Raw genomic sequence first — 18,425 nt, 5'->3', positions numbered from 1 at the left:
ATTTTTTTTTTCTAATTGATTTTTTCTATTGATTTTTTCTATCTTGATTTTCCAATACTGTTGAGTCATCTGTATGTTCTCTTGGTGGTCCAAGTTATCTTTGCATTTATGCACATGTTCATGTTTTGTCATATTTGTGATAACCTGAGCACCTTTTTGGGTTTAGCTCTTCTGGGTCTTCCTGTGTTCCATGTGATATTTTTTTCTCATAGCCTCACGGTTGTCATATTTGTATTCCATGGATTAGTCTTCACCACAGACTATATTGCTTTAAGTCTTCTTTTGTGATTATTTTGCTATATTTCTTTATTAGGATGTATTCTACAGTCATTCATTTCCTTACATTTCTGTGGCACACATGTCTATATTTTTTGTTGTTTTATCTCATACACCTATTCTGATGCACATGTTTTGGTAGATGTATTCACCAATATATTCTTTTTAAGATCCTTTCAATGGTACACTTGCCATTTATATATAATGGTATTGTTACATAACGGTATTGTTTTTTTATCTATATCATCTTCATTTTTTATTATCTTTTGTATATGTATTATTATTCTTATTTGTTTTCCACTTGGAATAATAGTTTTACAATTTCACTTTATTCACATTCACTATTAAGGAACACAGTGGTGTGGAATTTTTATGTTCTTTCTTTTTATAGGAGCAATTTGTATTTTGTTACTTTGTTTCATCAATTTTTTGATATGTGGGCATAGACCCAAACCTTGCAAATAGCATTATATATGGTGACACGATGTTGACATTTCATCATGTTTAGCACTGCATGTCAGTGCCTCACCATCTATTCACACATATCCACGATGTACAGTGGTAATTTTTACTCCTATCCACCGGGTGCATCAGAATGCTTTATCCTGTGTGATCCCTGAGTGTCTGACGCACAGTGATGATGTCAGACTCTGGCCCCCGGCAGCATGGAGCATTACACTGCAGCAATCACCTTGGACATTACACTATAAAGGTATGTGTATTTGTTTTTTTCATTGTGTTCTTGATAAAAGTCATGTGAGACTGAAACGTTGAACAATGCAGACACAGTTGCAAGATTGATTCTTTCATTTCATCAGACCTGTGAGTGCCGCCTTTCCCTTTCTACACATATATATATATATATATATATATATATATTATACACATTATTCCTAGATTTGGGGGTGCAACTTGGTATGTGACCACATTGTTTAAATAGAAATCACGTGGGCTCTGCACTCACCATAGTTATTATGGTAAGTGCAGAGCCCCTGTGATATATATATATATATATATATATATATATATTATATAAAATCCAAGAATAGAGCGGCACACACATTTCAATGTATCCAACACATGGGGTGCAAACCTCACCTCACTCACCAGGACTTCTGCTTAAAGCATAGATAATGGGTCTGACAAACCACTGGCAGCTCATTTCTTATTGTTTGGTCATCAAGTATCAGAATTGAGATATATGCTTATCGATTGGGTGCCACCACTAAAAAGAGGTGGTGACAGAGGTCTTAAGCTATTATAAAGGAGGATAGGTGGATGAACCGTTTAGATACGGTAGACCCTAGAGGCCTAAATGAGTATGTCCGTTTGAATATTTTTTTGGATTAATCCTATGCAGAATGTTTTTTTAAATTAATCCTATGCAACAATGTTTTTTTTTTTTGAGTATGCCACCAGATGTCTGCTACAGTATATTGTGTTTAGGTGTATTTATATGATTTGTTTTTATGTTTGTTTGTTTTTTTCTGGCTGCCCTCTAACTTCATGATTATCTAAACAGGTTTACCTAGTCAACACATATATATGCTTTGTTGGTGCTTTAGGTCTATGCAGACCCAGAGGTGATGGGCTAAAGGTGTTTTGTGAAAAATAGGATAGACAGAACTTTTCTGTATGGTCAGAGTTGATCACCTAATTAGCTGCGGGACCAACGTCTGGTTGTGTGCCCTTTTGGAAAGTACACTTCCAGTCCGGACTGCTCAAGTTATATTCATGCTATATTGTAAAGTTCCTTGGAAAGTGCTGTAGCACTGAGGACTGATAGAAGTGCCAGCCTTGTTGTAATGGGGCTTTAGCTGATGAGCAGTAAGCCACGCGTATACATTGTGAGATTGTTACTAGGCAACGTATATGTCCGGACCTTGTATCTCCAGTGTGCTGTTAATAGGAGGTTGGGATGAAGGTGCCTGGGAATGCTAGATAAATAAATAAATAATAGTTGTTGAAATATTCACATAAAGTGCTGTTGTTGTGTGCATTTAATAATATCTTGTTTGAGACTGGTTGCTATGTAATGTCCACTTCCGGTGCACTGCGTTATTGTGTGTAACAATGCTGTATTATATCTAGTAGACTTAAGGTCTTTTTGGCATCCCATGAGTTTTTATTACTGTATTTAGTTATCTGTATAAAACACAGTGGACCAGACTATAGTTTTTTTTCTAATATAGGTTTTTTGTATATTTTCCCTCTACTGTATTGATGGATGATGGCACTTCCGGTGATGTTCTATGTGACTAGGATCTATGGGTATTTAAGAAGGGTGGCTTGCACTTAGGGGAACACTGCTGTCTTGTCCTGTGTCTGGGTCTCTATGTCCTGAGGAAGGTCTTTTAGTATGTCCAAAACAGCGACATTTTTGTAAAGTCAGAAGTAAATCTACGCTTTAAGCAGTAGTCCTGGTGAGAGCTCTCAATTTTTTATAAGGAATATATATATATATATATATATATATATATATATACACACACACACACACACACACGTTGAGACTCCCTTATCCAAATATACAGAATATTCTGAAATACAGATTTTTTTTAGCCTGACTAAGATAGTGAAAACCTGCTTTTTGATGGTTCAATGTACACAAAATTTGGTTTGGGCACAAAAAATATTAATTATATTGTGTTAAACTACCTTCAGTCTTTGTGTATAAGGCATATATGAAACATAAATTAATTTCATTTATGTACACAAACTTTTTTTGAGCCACAAAATTATTAAAATATTGAATAAAATTACCTGCAGGCTGTTTGTATAAGGTGTTTATAAAACATAAATGCATTTTATGTTTAGATTTGGGTCCCATTCCCAAGATATCTTATTATGGAATGCAAATATTCCAAAATACAGAATATTCTGATATCCAGAATACCCCTGGTCCCAAGCATTTTGGAAATGGAAGACTCAAACTGTATATGTATGTAGAGTATGTATGTATGTTTGTTTGTATATGTGTATGTATGTATATATATATATATATATATATAAAATATATTAAGAACACTCACCAGATTATGCAAATAAATGGTATCAAATGTTCAATCCTCACATAAAAAATAGCAGAAATGTTACTCAATGTTTTGGTCCAATCAGGACCATCCTCAGGAGATGCAGCATGTACAACAGCAACAACAATTCCAGAGGGGATCCAGTAGTGAACTGAGTACTGTATAACAGCCCCTAAATACTCCAGTCAATCAATAAGTGGTGCCAAGAAGCAACCAATGTCCACACTGGGATGCACTGTCATAGTTAATTAGTACACAATCATCATATACAGATAGATTTACAATACCCAAATTTGCTAAACTGGCAGATTACATAATGAGCAGCGAGATTGGCATGTGACCCATCATACTCCCCGGGACTAGTAACACTCGAGATTTGGTGGAGGGGCATTGGTAGGATTGCCAGGCCATTTCAGTATACATTATGCTTAGGTTTGATGACCATCTCATACTTTAAAAGATTTATTGATGACATTTTTTTGATTTGGAAGGGTACCGAGGAGGAGTTTAATTTTATGTTGGATGAACTGATTCACCTTTACAGTACAGTATGGCTTACTGGCCACTGTAGTCTGAATGCCATTAATTTTTTGGATGTAACAATTACTCACACTGGTATTAGGCTTAGCATGATGAGCTAAAGAAAAGACACAGGATCTGATTTACTACAGTAGGCAACTGCAATTACCCATGCAATCGGTCATTTTTTTTGCACTGCACATACATATGCATAGCAGTTTGAGAACCGACCACTGCAATTGGGACTGCGATTGCAGAGGCTATGCAGACCCATCACAGAGTGATTGACCTGAAGTGCCATTTGTGGGTGGTTAAGGGGGATCTGGGAAATGCTGGTGTGTCAGTTCACATGCCATTGCAGGGGCATGCATAAATTAGTCACTGCAATGCTGTACACAGCCTGAGGTCTCATACCATGCGTTGAAGTTAGCAATTTCTGAGTAAGGTCAGGACTTGTGCCAGTGTGCATGAGACTGCAATGGTACTCGATTGTACTGATGTTTTCACAGTCTTGCTAAATAGTACGTATGTGTGCTAAGTAAAGTGGGCGTCCTTCTGCACTGCTGCAAAGGCATTGTGATCTCAATGTATTATCATACTCTTGCAGTTGACCTGCATGCATAATCGCTATTTCATATGAAGTTGCATATGGTAGTGAATCAGGCCCACAGACCGTAATACCATTTTATATGCTACCAGCAATCATCCCCCAAATCTCAAGGAAATCTCCTGATATCTCAGTTTATGAGGGTCATACGTAACAACACAGACCTGGAAATTGCTGAATGCCAACTAAGGGAGGTGTTTGATCATTAACTTGATAGGGGCTACAAACCTAAAACCATTGAAATGTTACCTCACCAGATTATGTAAGAAATCTGGTCTACGAGTAAATAAATCTAAAAATCAGATGATTTTTGTCACTCAATATGATGAAGTGTCCCCAAAGGTGGCTTAATCAATTAGGAGACATTGGACTACTGTTAGCTCTGATCAGAGTCTGTGCTTGACATGTAGGGATCCACCAATGTTGGCCTTCAGAAGGGGCAGGAATCTAAAACAATTATTGATGCACCCCAATAGGGATTATGCACCATGGGATCATACTTGGCTTATGAGGCAGAAACCAGGCTGTATTAAATGTGCAGGGTGCACTACATGTCATTTCATGGTACCTGGGATGAACTTTCCACACATACAAAATGGAACTCTGATTCATATTCGATATAAGTTACATTGCCTGCTAGAGTACGTAATATACTTGCTTTACTTGCCCGTGTGGCTTGTCATATCATGGGAAGGAAAACCTGCAAGTTTCGTGAAAGGATGGCAAACCACCGAAAATCCATACGACATGCCCTAGCAACTGGCATGACAGAAAAACCAGTTGCCAATAATTTTTTACAAATGGGACATCAAATGACACCTCTTTGATGCTGTATTATTGATTGAGTGAAACCACTAAAATGTAGAGGCAACTAGACCTTGGTTTTAAGGAAGTTAGAATCAAAATGGATTTTTTGTTGCCCTGGGACCTTAACACCCCATGGTTTGAATGAGTGTAATCCACTAAACAATTTTTAACGGTTATTCAGCTCGGAATATTTGGTTTTGCAATTTTTGTAATTTTTGTTTTTTTAGTTTTGATGAATACACTCTTTAGGATTTCATTTCTTTCATTTTAAATACAGTATATATATATATAATATATATGTATGTTCTTGGCATGCATCTATCGGTATATAGATCCATATATTGTACATATTTTTTTTCTATTAAGCTAATCTATGGTGTATATTTGTGGCTTTAACTTAGAATAAGTATTTGTATATTGAATGTATGTTGTGAATTTATGTGTCTCCAATCATGTGTCCCTTATTTCACCAGCAATTATAATAGGTGGTGTCACTATGATTGTTTACATTTTCCTCATTGTAGCTGCATCTAGTGCATACCTTGTTACCTAGGTGATGGCTTTGCATCTTATAGAAAAGGCAATTATGTTTCCTGGATGTCATGTCTGATATGGGATGTCCCCCCGAGTCAGTAGGTGTACCATGTGCTTAGTGACATGTGTGCTCCAACTGCCAGAAGCACTGACTTGTCACGCCCGGCATTGGCTAGAAGGTACAGGTCAAACAACGGAAGTGGCCCGGTGATCCTCCTGATGCCGCACCACCACATCACGAGTGTTACTAGTCCCGGGGCATATGATGGTTGGTTTTTGGTGCCACTCATTGATTGATTGGGGTATTTAGGGGCCTACTAGATGGGATTCGGTTCACTACCGGATCCCCTCTGGACTTATTGCTGTTGTACAGTACATGCTGTTTTGCTGTATTTCCTGAGGATTATCCTAATTGGACCAAAAAGTTGAGTGATATTTCTGCTGTTTGTTCATGTAAGGATTAAACCTTTGATACCATTTATGTGCATAATCTGGTGAGTCCCCCTAATTTTTTCTATAATTTGGAACTCCTTGTGAATATCATTGGTGACATCCCAGTATTTAACTGTTATGCAAGATGTGAGTGTGACCATTACTATGAGTGCAGCTCATTGGATTTACCTGATATTTGGGTGTTGATATACACCTTTAAGCTAGCTCCTGGAACTACATTGGATTGTTGCTTCAATTGCATTGCTGTTCTTGTTTTTCTTTCTCCACAATGGACTCCTGATGCACACAGACCTACACATGGATGGATTGTTTTTTTGAGAGTATATATATAATATTTTTTTTATAAATGTACCTCTTTATATATATATTTTTTTTTTAATGATTTTGTTTTTTTGATGCTTTATATTTTCATGTGCTGACATTGCTGGCTACTATCTTTTGCATTGAGATTGTGCCATTCGATTGACATTTATGTGTATTTGTTCTGTGTTACATGTTGTATGTCATGATGGGGTGGTTGTCTGACATTTAATTTGTCAGTTTGCATTTGTTGGTGATCATCCGGTTGATGTCCAATACAGTAAAATATATTTGTTGATTGTGTACTGGCATTGTTTGATATGACTAGTGAGGGTGGACATATGCTGGATGATGCCACATGGGAATTGGCACAAAATACATTTGTTTCACTCACGGATGGTGATGCTGATAGGGTGTTATTTGACCATGCGGAGTTTGCAAGACTCCCTGATGAATCGAGGGTTGACTTGTATCATAAGTTGTTAAGACTCAAAAAAAGAGAGGTTGATTTAACTCTGCATGGTCAATTCCTCTATGATTATTACCGTAACAATAGAATACCTAGGGGATTTAGAGTGAGCAATACCCCCACCATTGGGTGCCATAACTTGGCGTTTTGTACCAAATGGTGTGGGGTATTGAACAAATGCTCCCTTGATCTAATTTTATTAGTTATTGAAGAGGTGGGGACTGAGTTACCCAAAGTAAGGGAAGAGATTAAACTATTTAATAACAGCCACCTTACTACACTGACTGGTGAAAGTAGTGAAAGTTGGCTAGGTAAATTACAAGAACAGGTTAATAATTACCAGAAGGACCTGATCACATTTAAATGTAAAAAACTGATGACGGTTAACGCCGACTATACTAACCACCAAGTATACCGGTGGTTAAGAGGTGATAGTGCCCCTCGCCGACAGGTTGGCGTTCCCAGATACCGATCCCCTGTTCACTTTGACTCTTCTTCCTCTCAATCCAGTTCTGAGAGTGAACCTATTCAACAACGGCCTCCGAGTGGTTCCTCTTCTTTTTTAGGCAGGGGTCAGGGAATAGGCCTACATCGAGCCCCAGATATCCCAGTAGACACGGTGGTAAAACCAAGAAAGCAAGGGAAAGGACGGTCCAGGAAATAGAACCTGTTTATAATTTGTCCAGTAGAACTTTAACATGAGCAGAGACTGAAGTTCTAGCCCTTGGTTTATCTTTTGTCCCCACAGTGCAACACAATAGATTTTATTGAACGATTGATCATTATAAATTTGGGCGCAAATTGTGCCTACGGGAACATTTTTCGTCCTCAAAAGATTTGACTACTACCAACATGTTTAGAAACCCCAGTGTGTTCGACCCTCAGTCAAATAACGCCAGTATAAAAACTTTTTTGCAATTGGTTGAACATGATGTGTCCTCTGCTAAGATCTATAAAACTTATGATAACCTAACCCAGCTCCAGAGACAAGCTCTGACTGGATTAATCCATGATGAGACAGTGGTAATATGCCAGGCTGATAAGGGTGGAGCTGTGGTGGTACAGGTTTGGCATGCATATGACCGTGAGGTCCGCCGCCAGTTGAAAGACACATGTATGTATGCAAAGGTTACCACTAATCCAATGTGTGGGGTTAAAAACAAGGTTGACCAGGTAGTCACTAAGGCTTTACAGTGTACCTATTGCCTAAAATCCATAAGACACTGGTCGACCCCCCAGGACGACCGATCATTTCGACTAGGGGTTCGGTGTTACAACCCTTGGCTGTCTTTGCAGATAGTTTCCTTCAGCCACATGTGATGTGTATGGATAGCTTTTTACGTGATACTTCTGATTTTCTCAATAAAATTTTAGTCCTGAATGATATTACAGATGACATGTGGCTGGCTACTATGGACGTATCGTCCTTATACACGGTAATTCCCCATCAGATAGGGATTGATGCCTTGAGAACCACTCTTAACAATGGCATACATGTTGGACCGCCTATTGAGTTTTTATGTGAACTGATTGAGCTAGTACTAGGTTGCAACCACTTCTGTTATGGGGGTGATTATTACATCCAATTATCTGGTATGGCGATGGGGTCCAATTTGGCCCCGTCCTATGCCAATCTGTACATGCAAGCTTATGAACAGAGGAATATTTTGGGCAAATTCGGACATATAATTATTTGTTATAAACGGTACATTGACGATCTGTTCCTTATTTGGCACGGGACAGATGTAGAGTTTTATGATATGGTTTCAATTCTCAATGCATTAGATAGCCCCATTCGATTTACTGCTGATATCAATAAGGATTGTATACATTTTTTGGATGTGACTATCACAAATCAGGGTACCAGTCTGAGTTCTACCCTGTACCGGAAACCAACAGACCGCAACACACTTCTCCATGCATCGAGTCATCATGCGAGCAGACTCAAGGAGTCCCTTCCAATATCTCAGTTTATCCGAGTTTTACGGAATAACACTTCTCAGCACGCCGCTGAGATACAAATAACTGATATGTGTAACAGATTCCTAGAGAGAGGCTACTCACCTTCAGTTGTTGATTGATGCTTGTTGAAAGCACGACAGAGACAATTAAATATCACAACTAAAAAAGAGATAGATCCCTCACGAATGATTTATCCTGCCACGTATGATTTAGCTGCTTCAACTACCAATAAGGCTATTTGACGACATTGGTCGGTTATCACCACTGATCCAGCATTTAAGAGTATGAGCAAAAGACCCCCTATGATGGCTTACTGCCGTGGTCCCAGTCTGCGACAGTTACTTATGCGGCCGATGAAACAACCCATGGTGCTACAGACAAACTGGCTGTCGACTCGCCGCCCTGGCTGTTATAAATGTGCAGATTGCATTACCTGTCCTTCAATGACAATGGGGGTAATATCCGCATAATAGCAAGAAGATAGCCACTCGCCATCGATTACATTGTCTGTCTGATTTTGTAATATATATTTTGATGTGTCCATGCGGTCTCTACTATGTAGGGATGACCACAAGACCTTTTAGGGACCGCATGGCTAATCATCGTTCTACTATTAAGGCTGCCTTATTTACAAATAAGTCAGATAAACCAGTGGCTAAACATTTTGTGGCTTGTGGACACTCTGCGGCCTCATTAAGATGTATGCTTATTGACCATGTCCCACCGCATGTACGTGGTGGTGATAGGGAGCTTCTTCTCAAAAAAACGTGAGGCAATGTGGATCTTTAAGCTGGATACTGTTTCCCCAAAGGGCCTCAATGAATACCATCCGTATAATATCTTCTTGCGGTAATATCTATAAGCTGCTTGGGACCGATGCATTGCGGCGTGCCTGATATGGTATATGAGGATTTCGATTTTTGGAATTGATATATTTTTTTTTCTTTGTTCTTTTTTTACTTTTTGTTTTGTTTTATTTGCAATGTCAGCACATGGTTAGTTATTTTTCATTTCATTTGGATTATTTGGTGATTATTATGTGAGATGTTTTTGTATTTGTTAATTAGTGACAGTCTAATATTTTGGATACTTAATCCTCTAATGTGCACCTCGGTGCTTGCTTTTATATATCTGGTGTTTAATATGTTGGTTTATTTGTATGTTATGTGTGTTTCCATGTGATTATCCCTTTTTGCCTGTTGATCTAGCCACCTATAGTATTCGTCGTTGAATATAGTGATGTTTAATATTCATCAATGGTTTCATCTTTGACATCGATGGTTGTTGTTGCCACTATTTTGGCAGCTGGCCACTTGATTGGTCTGTGTAGCTCTGTCCTGGTAATTTAGTGTTGTTTGTCTCTTTTGTAGTAATTGTCCCAATGTGGTCTGTGTGGTGAACACTCTTGATTTACAGTTCTGTCTGATATGGGCTTGCTGCTGTGTCATGTCACTTAGTAATTATCTATGTGATCTATCTGTTTGATTGAGCTTATTTTTCCCGTGTAGTGCGTTTCTTATGTGGAGATTGTCACTATGTTATCTGTAGTTGAGACTATTTATGATAGGTCACGCCATACAGTACCGGCTTATTGTTATGCTGTGTAACTTAGCAACCGCTTAGGCTAGCGGCTGGCGCTGACCTGTCGCGTCACTTCCCGGGGCTGGTGCGTTCCACTTGGTGGAGCGCATGTTATTTCCGGTCTTGATGCGATGCAGGCATGAACTGCATTTGTTTGTTGACTAATAACACGCTGGTGGCTGATGCTGTACTAGCGGTATGGGTGTTTCGCACAATATAGTGTTGTAAGTATTCCCACACTGTTCTGATGACGTGTATGTAATAGGAGTTCTCTTATGTTCACTCATTATGTTGATTGACAGGGTGGAGCTCACTAATTGATGTGACTATATCAGCAGGCACAGGGGAAAGTGTTCTGTGTGTCTTGTTGGTGGTAGCTTTGTGGCGAGTGTCTGTCTTGACAAAGTTCTTGGTAGGACCGAAACGTCGATTTCATCATGCAATATATGTGAGTTATTAAAGATTTCTTCTACTGAATGGGGAGTGCCTATTCTCTCTTCCTTATGCTTTGGACTTATATATATATATATATATATATATATATTTATTTATTTAAGTTTAAAATAAGCAGCTATGCACAAGTCCGGTACAGTCACCAGTGTTCCCAGACAAGTCTAGCGCCGCTGTCCAGACTCTCCATTCTCCGAAGTCCTATGTGACAAAATGCTTCTGGTTGAGCCTTGGATGATCACTCACGATGCGGAGAAGCTGCTGTGGATTGAATTTAAAGAGAGGCTTAAAGGCTTAAACACACGAGCTGCTTGTGGTGTTCCAGATCCCCTGCTGGCTGATCTGATGCATGTTGTTATTGAAGGAGAATGGAGAGACTGAACAGAAGCGCTAGGTGGGTCTGTGGACACTGGTGACTACCAGGCTTGAACCTAGCTGCTTATTTTAAACTTAAATGTATGTTTTGATACTTTTATTCCCCCAGATATGTTGGTCCTCCCACCAACTCATAAACCAGATAAACTCGATGCTGCTGAGAATCACATTTCATTGTGTATCAAAAATATCACTATCTTGTTCCATATGGTATCTGATGCTCACTAAACCCTGCTCATGGTTGATCACTGAATATAATGATGTAATGTCTGTGTTGACTAACAATAAATTGTCATCCCATGCAATGTCTTTTAACTTGTTGAGGTTGTGTGTCGTATCTCTAAGATAGGAGCATTGTTTCTGGACATACAGTTGGGAGAATGTATCCAAGTATTCTGACAGATTACAAGTCAGGGAGCCTATGCCTGAAATTATCATCCTCCCTGGTGGTGTGATGGGGTCTTTGTGGATTTGGGTTTCTGTTGGTGTTGTGGTGCAAAGTATTCTTTGAGAGTCGGTTTGCGGGTGAACATTTGTAAATCAAGATAATGTGAAATGTATCCAGTTAATTGGTTGTTGCAAGTTTTAACCCTTTATCTAAGAGTCTTAAATGTTCATCTGATAGGGAGGTGACGTTTAAGTTGAGTATTCCCTTACCCATTACCGTTAGGGTTATTGATGTGGTGTTTTTGTTTTTTTTCCTCTCCTGCACCCTCATCTTGTGTTTCTAGTTTCCTTTTTTTCCTGACAGTATTGGTGCATGTGTTAGACTCTCTGTCTCTTGTTGATGATCTAGTCCTAAAAAAATTACAGGGGCATGTGTTGCCAGATGGTATCCTAAAATGAATGTGCCTGTCCCTTATTTGTTTCAATTGGGTGAGTTGTTATGGACTGTGTATTGTTAAAGTTTAAAATGCCAGTATGTACATCTTATGTTACTGTATTGATATAATTAGTAAGTCCAGATGTAGTACTGCTGTTGAGCCAGCCCTTTTCCAATGACAGTCTGGCAAGATCCTCATACTGTGGGTCTCTTTCTATCTCATGAATGCAAAATTATATTTCCAATTCTGAACATTCTGATGACAATTCAAATGAGTGCTCAGTAAGTTCTTGAATAGATGAAGTGTGAATCAGAACATGCAGCAGGCCTGAAAATCCCCTTCTGAAATATACAGTGGTGGAATACACATATCACTAGATATTAACAATAGTGGGCGGAGTCTGTTGTGACCGACAGTTTGATGTTGAGTTTCACACAATGCCAAGATGCTGGGGGGACATGTTGGGCAGAGTCAGCATTGTCAGGCTGTATGAGAGTAACTCATTGAAGTTCAGGCCAGTTGCAACGGTGAGCAGCAAATGGGCATAAGCAAAAGTCCTTTGAGGTAAAAAATAATCTATGCATTGTGTAGTTAGTGGGATTTCAGTAGGCTGCCCAGCTGGGATTACTCCTGAAAGGAGGGGGAGCAATCAGTGTCATCGCTCTCTTCCCCATCCCCGCACAGGCAAAAGAGACTGCTGTTGCTCAGTGGCAGCAACAGCCTCCATAACTCCACTGCAGACTAGAGCATACAGTAGCAGAGTCTGCTGAGCTGGGAAGAAAGGATACTGCTGCTGCTGATAGGTAAGAGAGAATGGGGGGCAGTGGACATGGGCCACAACACCACCTCTCTACGTAGATGCATATATTTACTTTTATATTTATTGTATTTTCACAATTATCACTTATCGCAAGTACAAAAAATATACCAGTTAATGAAATATCAGCCCTTTAATATTTTTCAATATTTACCTTTGCTTCTTCACAGAACTGGGGTCCTGCTTCCATCCATCTGTTTGGGATATATGTGTTCTCTCTCTGTTTAGTTTTGCTTCAGTTTCCTCCCACAATCCAAAAAAACAAACTGTTAGTTAATTGGTGTCTTACAAAACTTAACTCTTGTGGATATGTGTAACTTATAAGTAATTTATTACCTGGCGCTAATATGTAAAAGTTAGAGATGAGCGGTTAGGTTTCCCCAGAAACCGAACACACCTTAAATCAAGGGAACCAAGTGGATCAGAGTTCTAGCTTGCGTCTTCCCGCTGACTTCGGATCCCAAAATGAGGTAAAAAGGCATCTTCTCAGTATCAGATCTCATGTGTTTTGGATTGCCCTCCCTTGTTATCAGGCACCATTTCACACAGGAGAGTGGAAAAAGAGGGTGTTGGACTGTGGACTGGAGCACTGTGAGGCCAGTGGCATTTTAAGAGAGGAGGGGGCCCATGTGCAAACTCAGTGTGGGCCCCCTCATTTCTTTTGTGGTGTCGAGAAGGGTGGTGCAGCAATAGAGTCTGGCTTAGTTCCAGAATCTACTATGCATGTGCTTGTCTCAGGGAAAATGGTGCCCACACTGTTTTCCCAGTGACAGCAGTACTACGCATGTGCGAGTCACCGGGAAAATGGCTTCCTCCATTTCCCAGTGACCTTTGCTGCTCTGCAGCACCGGTCTGGCACTGTGGAGCAGCACAAATGGAGACAATGGACAGGTAAGTTTAAAGCATTAATGGATACAGGTTGAGTGGTGAGGGTCCCCCTGGAACAAGGGGCCTGTGTGCACTACACAACCTGCACCCATTATAGATACACCCCTGTGTGAGGCACTGTTTTCCAAAAATGTTTTAGCAAGCCATCAGAGCACCATTATGGTGCAAATAGGTTAGAATGGGTTAAGTTTAGGTTTAAGAGTTTAATAGGTCAATCTGGAGACTGGAGAAGGTGTCTGGAAAGTGTGACTACAGTACAGGCATCATTGTCACTTCTCACTCAGTGCATGTACTGTATGTGTGTTTTTAACACACTCACACACTGCAGTGCAAGCAAACATTGTTTATTAGTTTTTTTTTTTTAAAGTGATCCTGCACTATTTTTTTATCACTGCAGTGCACTTAGGGGTATATTTACTAAAGTGAGGGTTTTTAGAAGTGGAGATGTTGCCCATAGCAACCAGATTCTACTTAACATTTAAGTAGCATCTTCTAGATGATAATGGCTAGAATCTGATCAGTTACTATGGGCAACATCTCCACTTCTAAAAACTCTCACTTTAGTAAATTTACCACTTATTGTTTATCTATCCAAAAAGTACTCTACTCTGTTTGAGGTTGCTGCACCCCAAGAAGACCTTTTTTTCTTTTGAGTTTTTTCCCAGTTATACAGTACATAAAAATAAATTTGCAGATAAATGTTTTTTTCTGTTTAAAACAAAAAAAAACTGCAGTCTTCTCTAATTGAATTTAAAAATGATACTGTGTGTATTTCAAAAAGTTTTTAGATGAATGATACAACATATATTATGTGCAGTTGTTTCCACTCATCATCTGCACCCCAAGACAATTCTCAAAAATACCTGTTTTTCCAACTGCATTAAAACAATTGCCAGCGTCCTCTGTATTTAAAAAAACAAAGCTATTAGTGCAAAAAAAATGCATAGTGTAACTCTTCCAGTGTAAGTGACAGAGTGTGCGATGGTGTCACCCCATCATCTGCTCCCCAAAACAATTCTCACATATAGACCTATTCTTCTGAGTGCGTGAAAACAATTGCCAGTGTTGTCTGTGTCTAAAAAAACCTAATTTATTAGTGCCATATAAATTAGCATAGTGTGTCATCCTTCCAGTGTCAGAGGTGGTGTATGCAGTGGTGTTGTCATCTGCACCCTAAAACAATTCTCAGAAAGTTGACACGACATTGTCTCCTGTTTCAGTTTCTTCGGCAAATGCTGCTGCCAGGAAAAAACGGACCTTTCCTAAGATACCCACTGGTGAGGAGGTTGAGTACACCAGAATGAAATGCCATTATGACATCTGGTCAGGCTTAAAACAATTGGCCAAAATTATTGACCCCTCTACCATAATTCAACCTCATGTTAAGCATTAACAGAATGATGGATTATTTTAATATCAATGTACAAATGAGCATGTCACATAGTCCATTTAAATACTGGGAGGAAAAAAAGGCAATTTGGAACCCCTTGAATAAACTAGCTTTGCTTTACTTAAGCTGCCCACCCTCTGGTGTCTACTCAGATAAAATGTTTAGCACAGCTGGGAATTTTGTAAGCTGTCTGAGTAGGAGGCTACTGTAGAAAAACTGATGATCATAAAAAATGAACTCCAAATTCTATGAGGAAGACCTTTGCCACCAATTACAACAAAGTACAGAGACTTCTGTAATGGTGGATTCCAGTGGGGATAAGCTAATTATGTGTGATGATATTAACAACACTTATGAGGGTGAGAATGATAATAACATCTTCCAATTGTAGAGCTGATTAACAAAACTGATAGCTGCCTTATGTCCATTGGTAGCTTGATTTGTGGAGGACCAAACAAAAAAAGCACTTCATCCACAAAGTGGCAGTCCCTGTTGCTGAAGTGCTTGGTTAGTAAACTGTACATGTCCTTTTTAATATACAACATAAGTGTGGGTGAGTTGGCCCAAGGACATTCAATGATGCACCACATTTTATTATGGATGTTTCCAAGATTGTGTGTGTTTGATAGGAAGTGTACTGTATATTACTATACTTTACTATGGCATTCATGTACTTTAATATTTTGCAATGCCATCCATCACCAGCTTTTTATCCAGGCAAATAGGTAGATTTCTTGTTGCTTCTTTGCAGGTACAGACTAGTATCATCAAATAATATACAGTCAGGTCCATAAATATTGGGACACTGACAGAATTTTCAGATTTTGGCCTCTATTCACCACCACAATGGTTTTGAAATGAAACAAACAAGATGTGCTTTAGCCACAGACTTTCAGATTTAATTTGAGGGTAATTACATTAAATCGGGTGAACGGTGTAAGAATTACAACAGTTTCAATATGTGCCTCCCACTTTTTAAGGGGCCAAAGGTAATGGGACTATCTACTCAAAAGCTATTTCATGGACAGGTGTGGGCTATTCCCTCGTTATTTCATTATCAATTAAGCAGGTAATAGGTCTGGAGTTGATTCTAGGTGTGACATTTGCATTTGGAATCAGTAGCTGTCAACTCAATATGAGATTTAAAGAGCTGTCACTATCAGTGAAGCAAGCCATCATTAGGCTGAAAAATCAAAACAAACCCATCAGAGAGATTGCAAAAACATTAGGTGTGGCCAAATCAACTGTTTGGAACATTCTTAAAAAGAAAGAACGCATCGGAGAGCTCAGCAACACCAAAAGACCTGGAAGACCACGGAAAACAACTGTGGTGGATGACAAAAGAATTATTTCCCTGGTGAAGAAAAACCATTTCACAACAGTTGGCCAAATTAAGAACACACTCCAGGAGGTAGGTGTATATGTGTCAAAGTCAACAATCAAGAGAAGACTTCACAAGAGTGAATATAGAGGGTTCACCACAAGAATCAAACCATTGGTGAGCCACAAAAACAGAAAGACCAGATTAGAGTTTGCCAAACATCTCAAAAATCCATTACAGTTCTGGAACAACATCCTATGGACAGATGAGACAGAGATCAACTTGTACCAGAGTGATGGGAAGAGAAGAGAAGGAAAGGAACTGCTCATGATTCAAAACATACCACCTCATCAGTGAAGCATGGTGGTGGTAGTGTCATGGCGTGGGCATGTATGGCTGCCAATGGAACTGGTTCCCTTGTATTTATTGATGATCTGACTGCTGACAAAAGCAGCAGAATGAATTCTGAAGTGTTTCGGGCAATATTATATGCTCATATTCAGTCAAATGCTTCAGAACTCAATGGACAGCGCTTCACAGTGCAGATGGACAATGACCCGAAGCATACTGCAAAAGCAACCAAAGAGTTTTTTAAGGCTAAAAAGTGGAATGTTATGCAATGGCCAAGTCAATCCCCTTATCTGAATCCGATTGAGCATGCATTTCACTTGATGAAGACAAAACTGAAGGGAAAATGCCCCAAGAACAAGCAGGAACTGAAGACATTTGCAGTAGAGGCCTGGCAGAGCATCACCAGGGATGAAACCAAGCGTCTGGTGATGTCTATGCGTTCCAGACTTCAGGCTGTAATTGCCTGCAAAGGATTTACAACAAAGTATTAAAAAGTGAACGTTTGATTTAGGATTGTTTAGTTTGTCCCATTACTTTTGGCCCCTTAAAAAGTGAGAGGCACATATAGAAACCGTTGTAATTCCTACACTGTTCACCTGATTTGGATGTAATTACCCTCAAATTAAATCTGAAAGTCTGCAGTTAAGTCACATCTTGTTTGTTTCATTTCAAAGCCATTGTGGTGGTGAATAGAGGCCAAAAATCTGAAAATTATGTCAATGTCGCAATATTTATGGACCTGACTGTAATTAATAGTGAATCACTTTGACTAGGCTGTTACAATGCCTTACATCCTGAGGTATCAATCTCATTGGGATTTTGGAAACTTCTATTCTAATAGTGTTTTCCATTTCTCATATTTACTTTTGTTATAATTAAGTTATTATCACAAATCGATCAATTAATAAACATCATTGAGATTTTAGATTCTTGTTTTGTAACAGTACTTTCCATTTCTGATTTACTTTTTTTATAGTTAAATTATTAAAAATCAATCATTGCTTTACCTAGCTTTCACTAAATAGTACTCCACCTTCTATTACCTGTGCTAGCCTATGATCTACAGTAATTCTTAAATAATGCATTGTATAGTTTACATGAAACTGCTATCCTGCCTGCCACTGCAGTGTCACTATGTTTCCTAGATGTGATATATATTTTTTTAAACTGTCAATGCTCTGTCACTAGGTTTAGCCATCAGTTCACTGCAGCCATTGGCTAATAAGGGTGAAAGCTAAAAACAATATTGTGAGCTGTGATGTGGTCAAAATTGGCTGGAAATTGCTTTACATTAATGATTAAGGCTAGTAATGCTGTAGGAGCAAAAATAGGTTAAAATTACCTGATTTTAGCTGTTTTTATCAATTTTTAAGAGATAGAGAACCAAAATTAAAACACTTGAGGGTGGTTTTGGGGGTCCGCCCAAATCTATAGTAAAAAATGAAGTATATAATAAATTTTAAAATGAG

Source organism: Taudactylus pleione, unplaced genomic scaffold, assembly GCF_031769625.1.
Source record: "Taudactylus pleione unplaced genomic scaffold, aTauple2 ptg001314l, whole genome shotgun sequence".
Classification (NCBI taxonomy): Eukaryota; Metazoa; Chordata; class Amphibia; order Anura; family Myobatrachidae; genus Taudactylus; species Taudactylus pleione.
The sequence above is the reverse complement of the archived record's forward strand: the minus strand, read 5'-3'. Positions refer to the sequence as shown.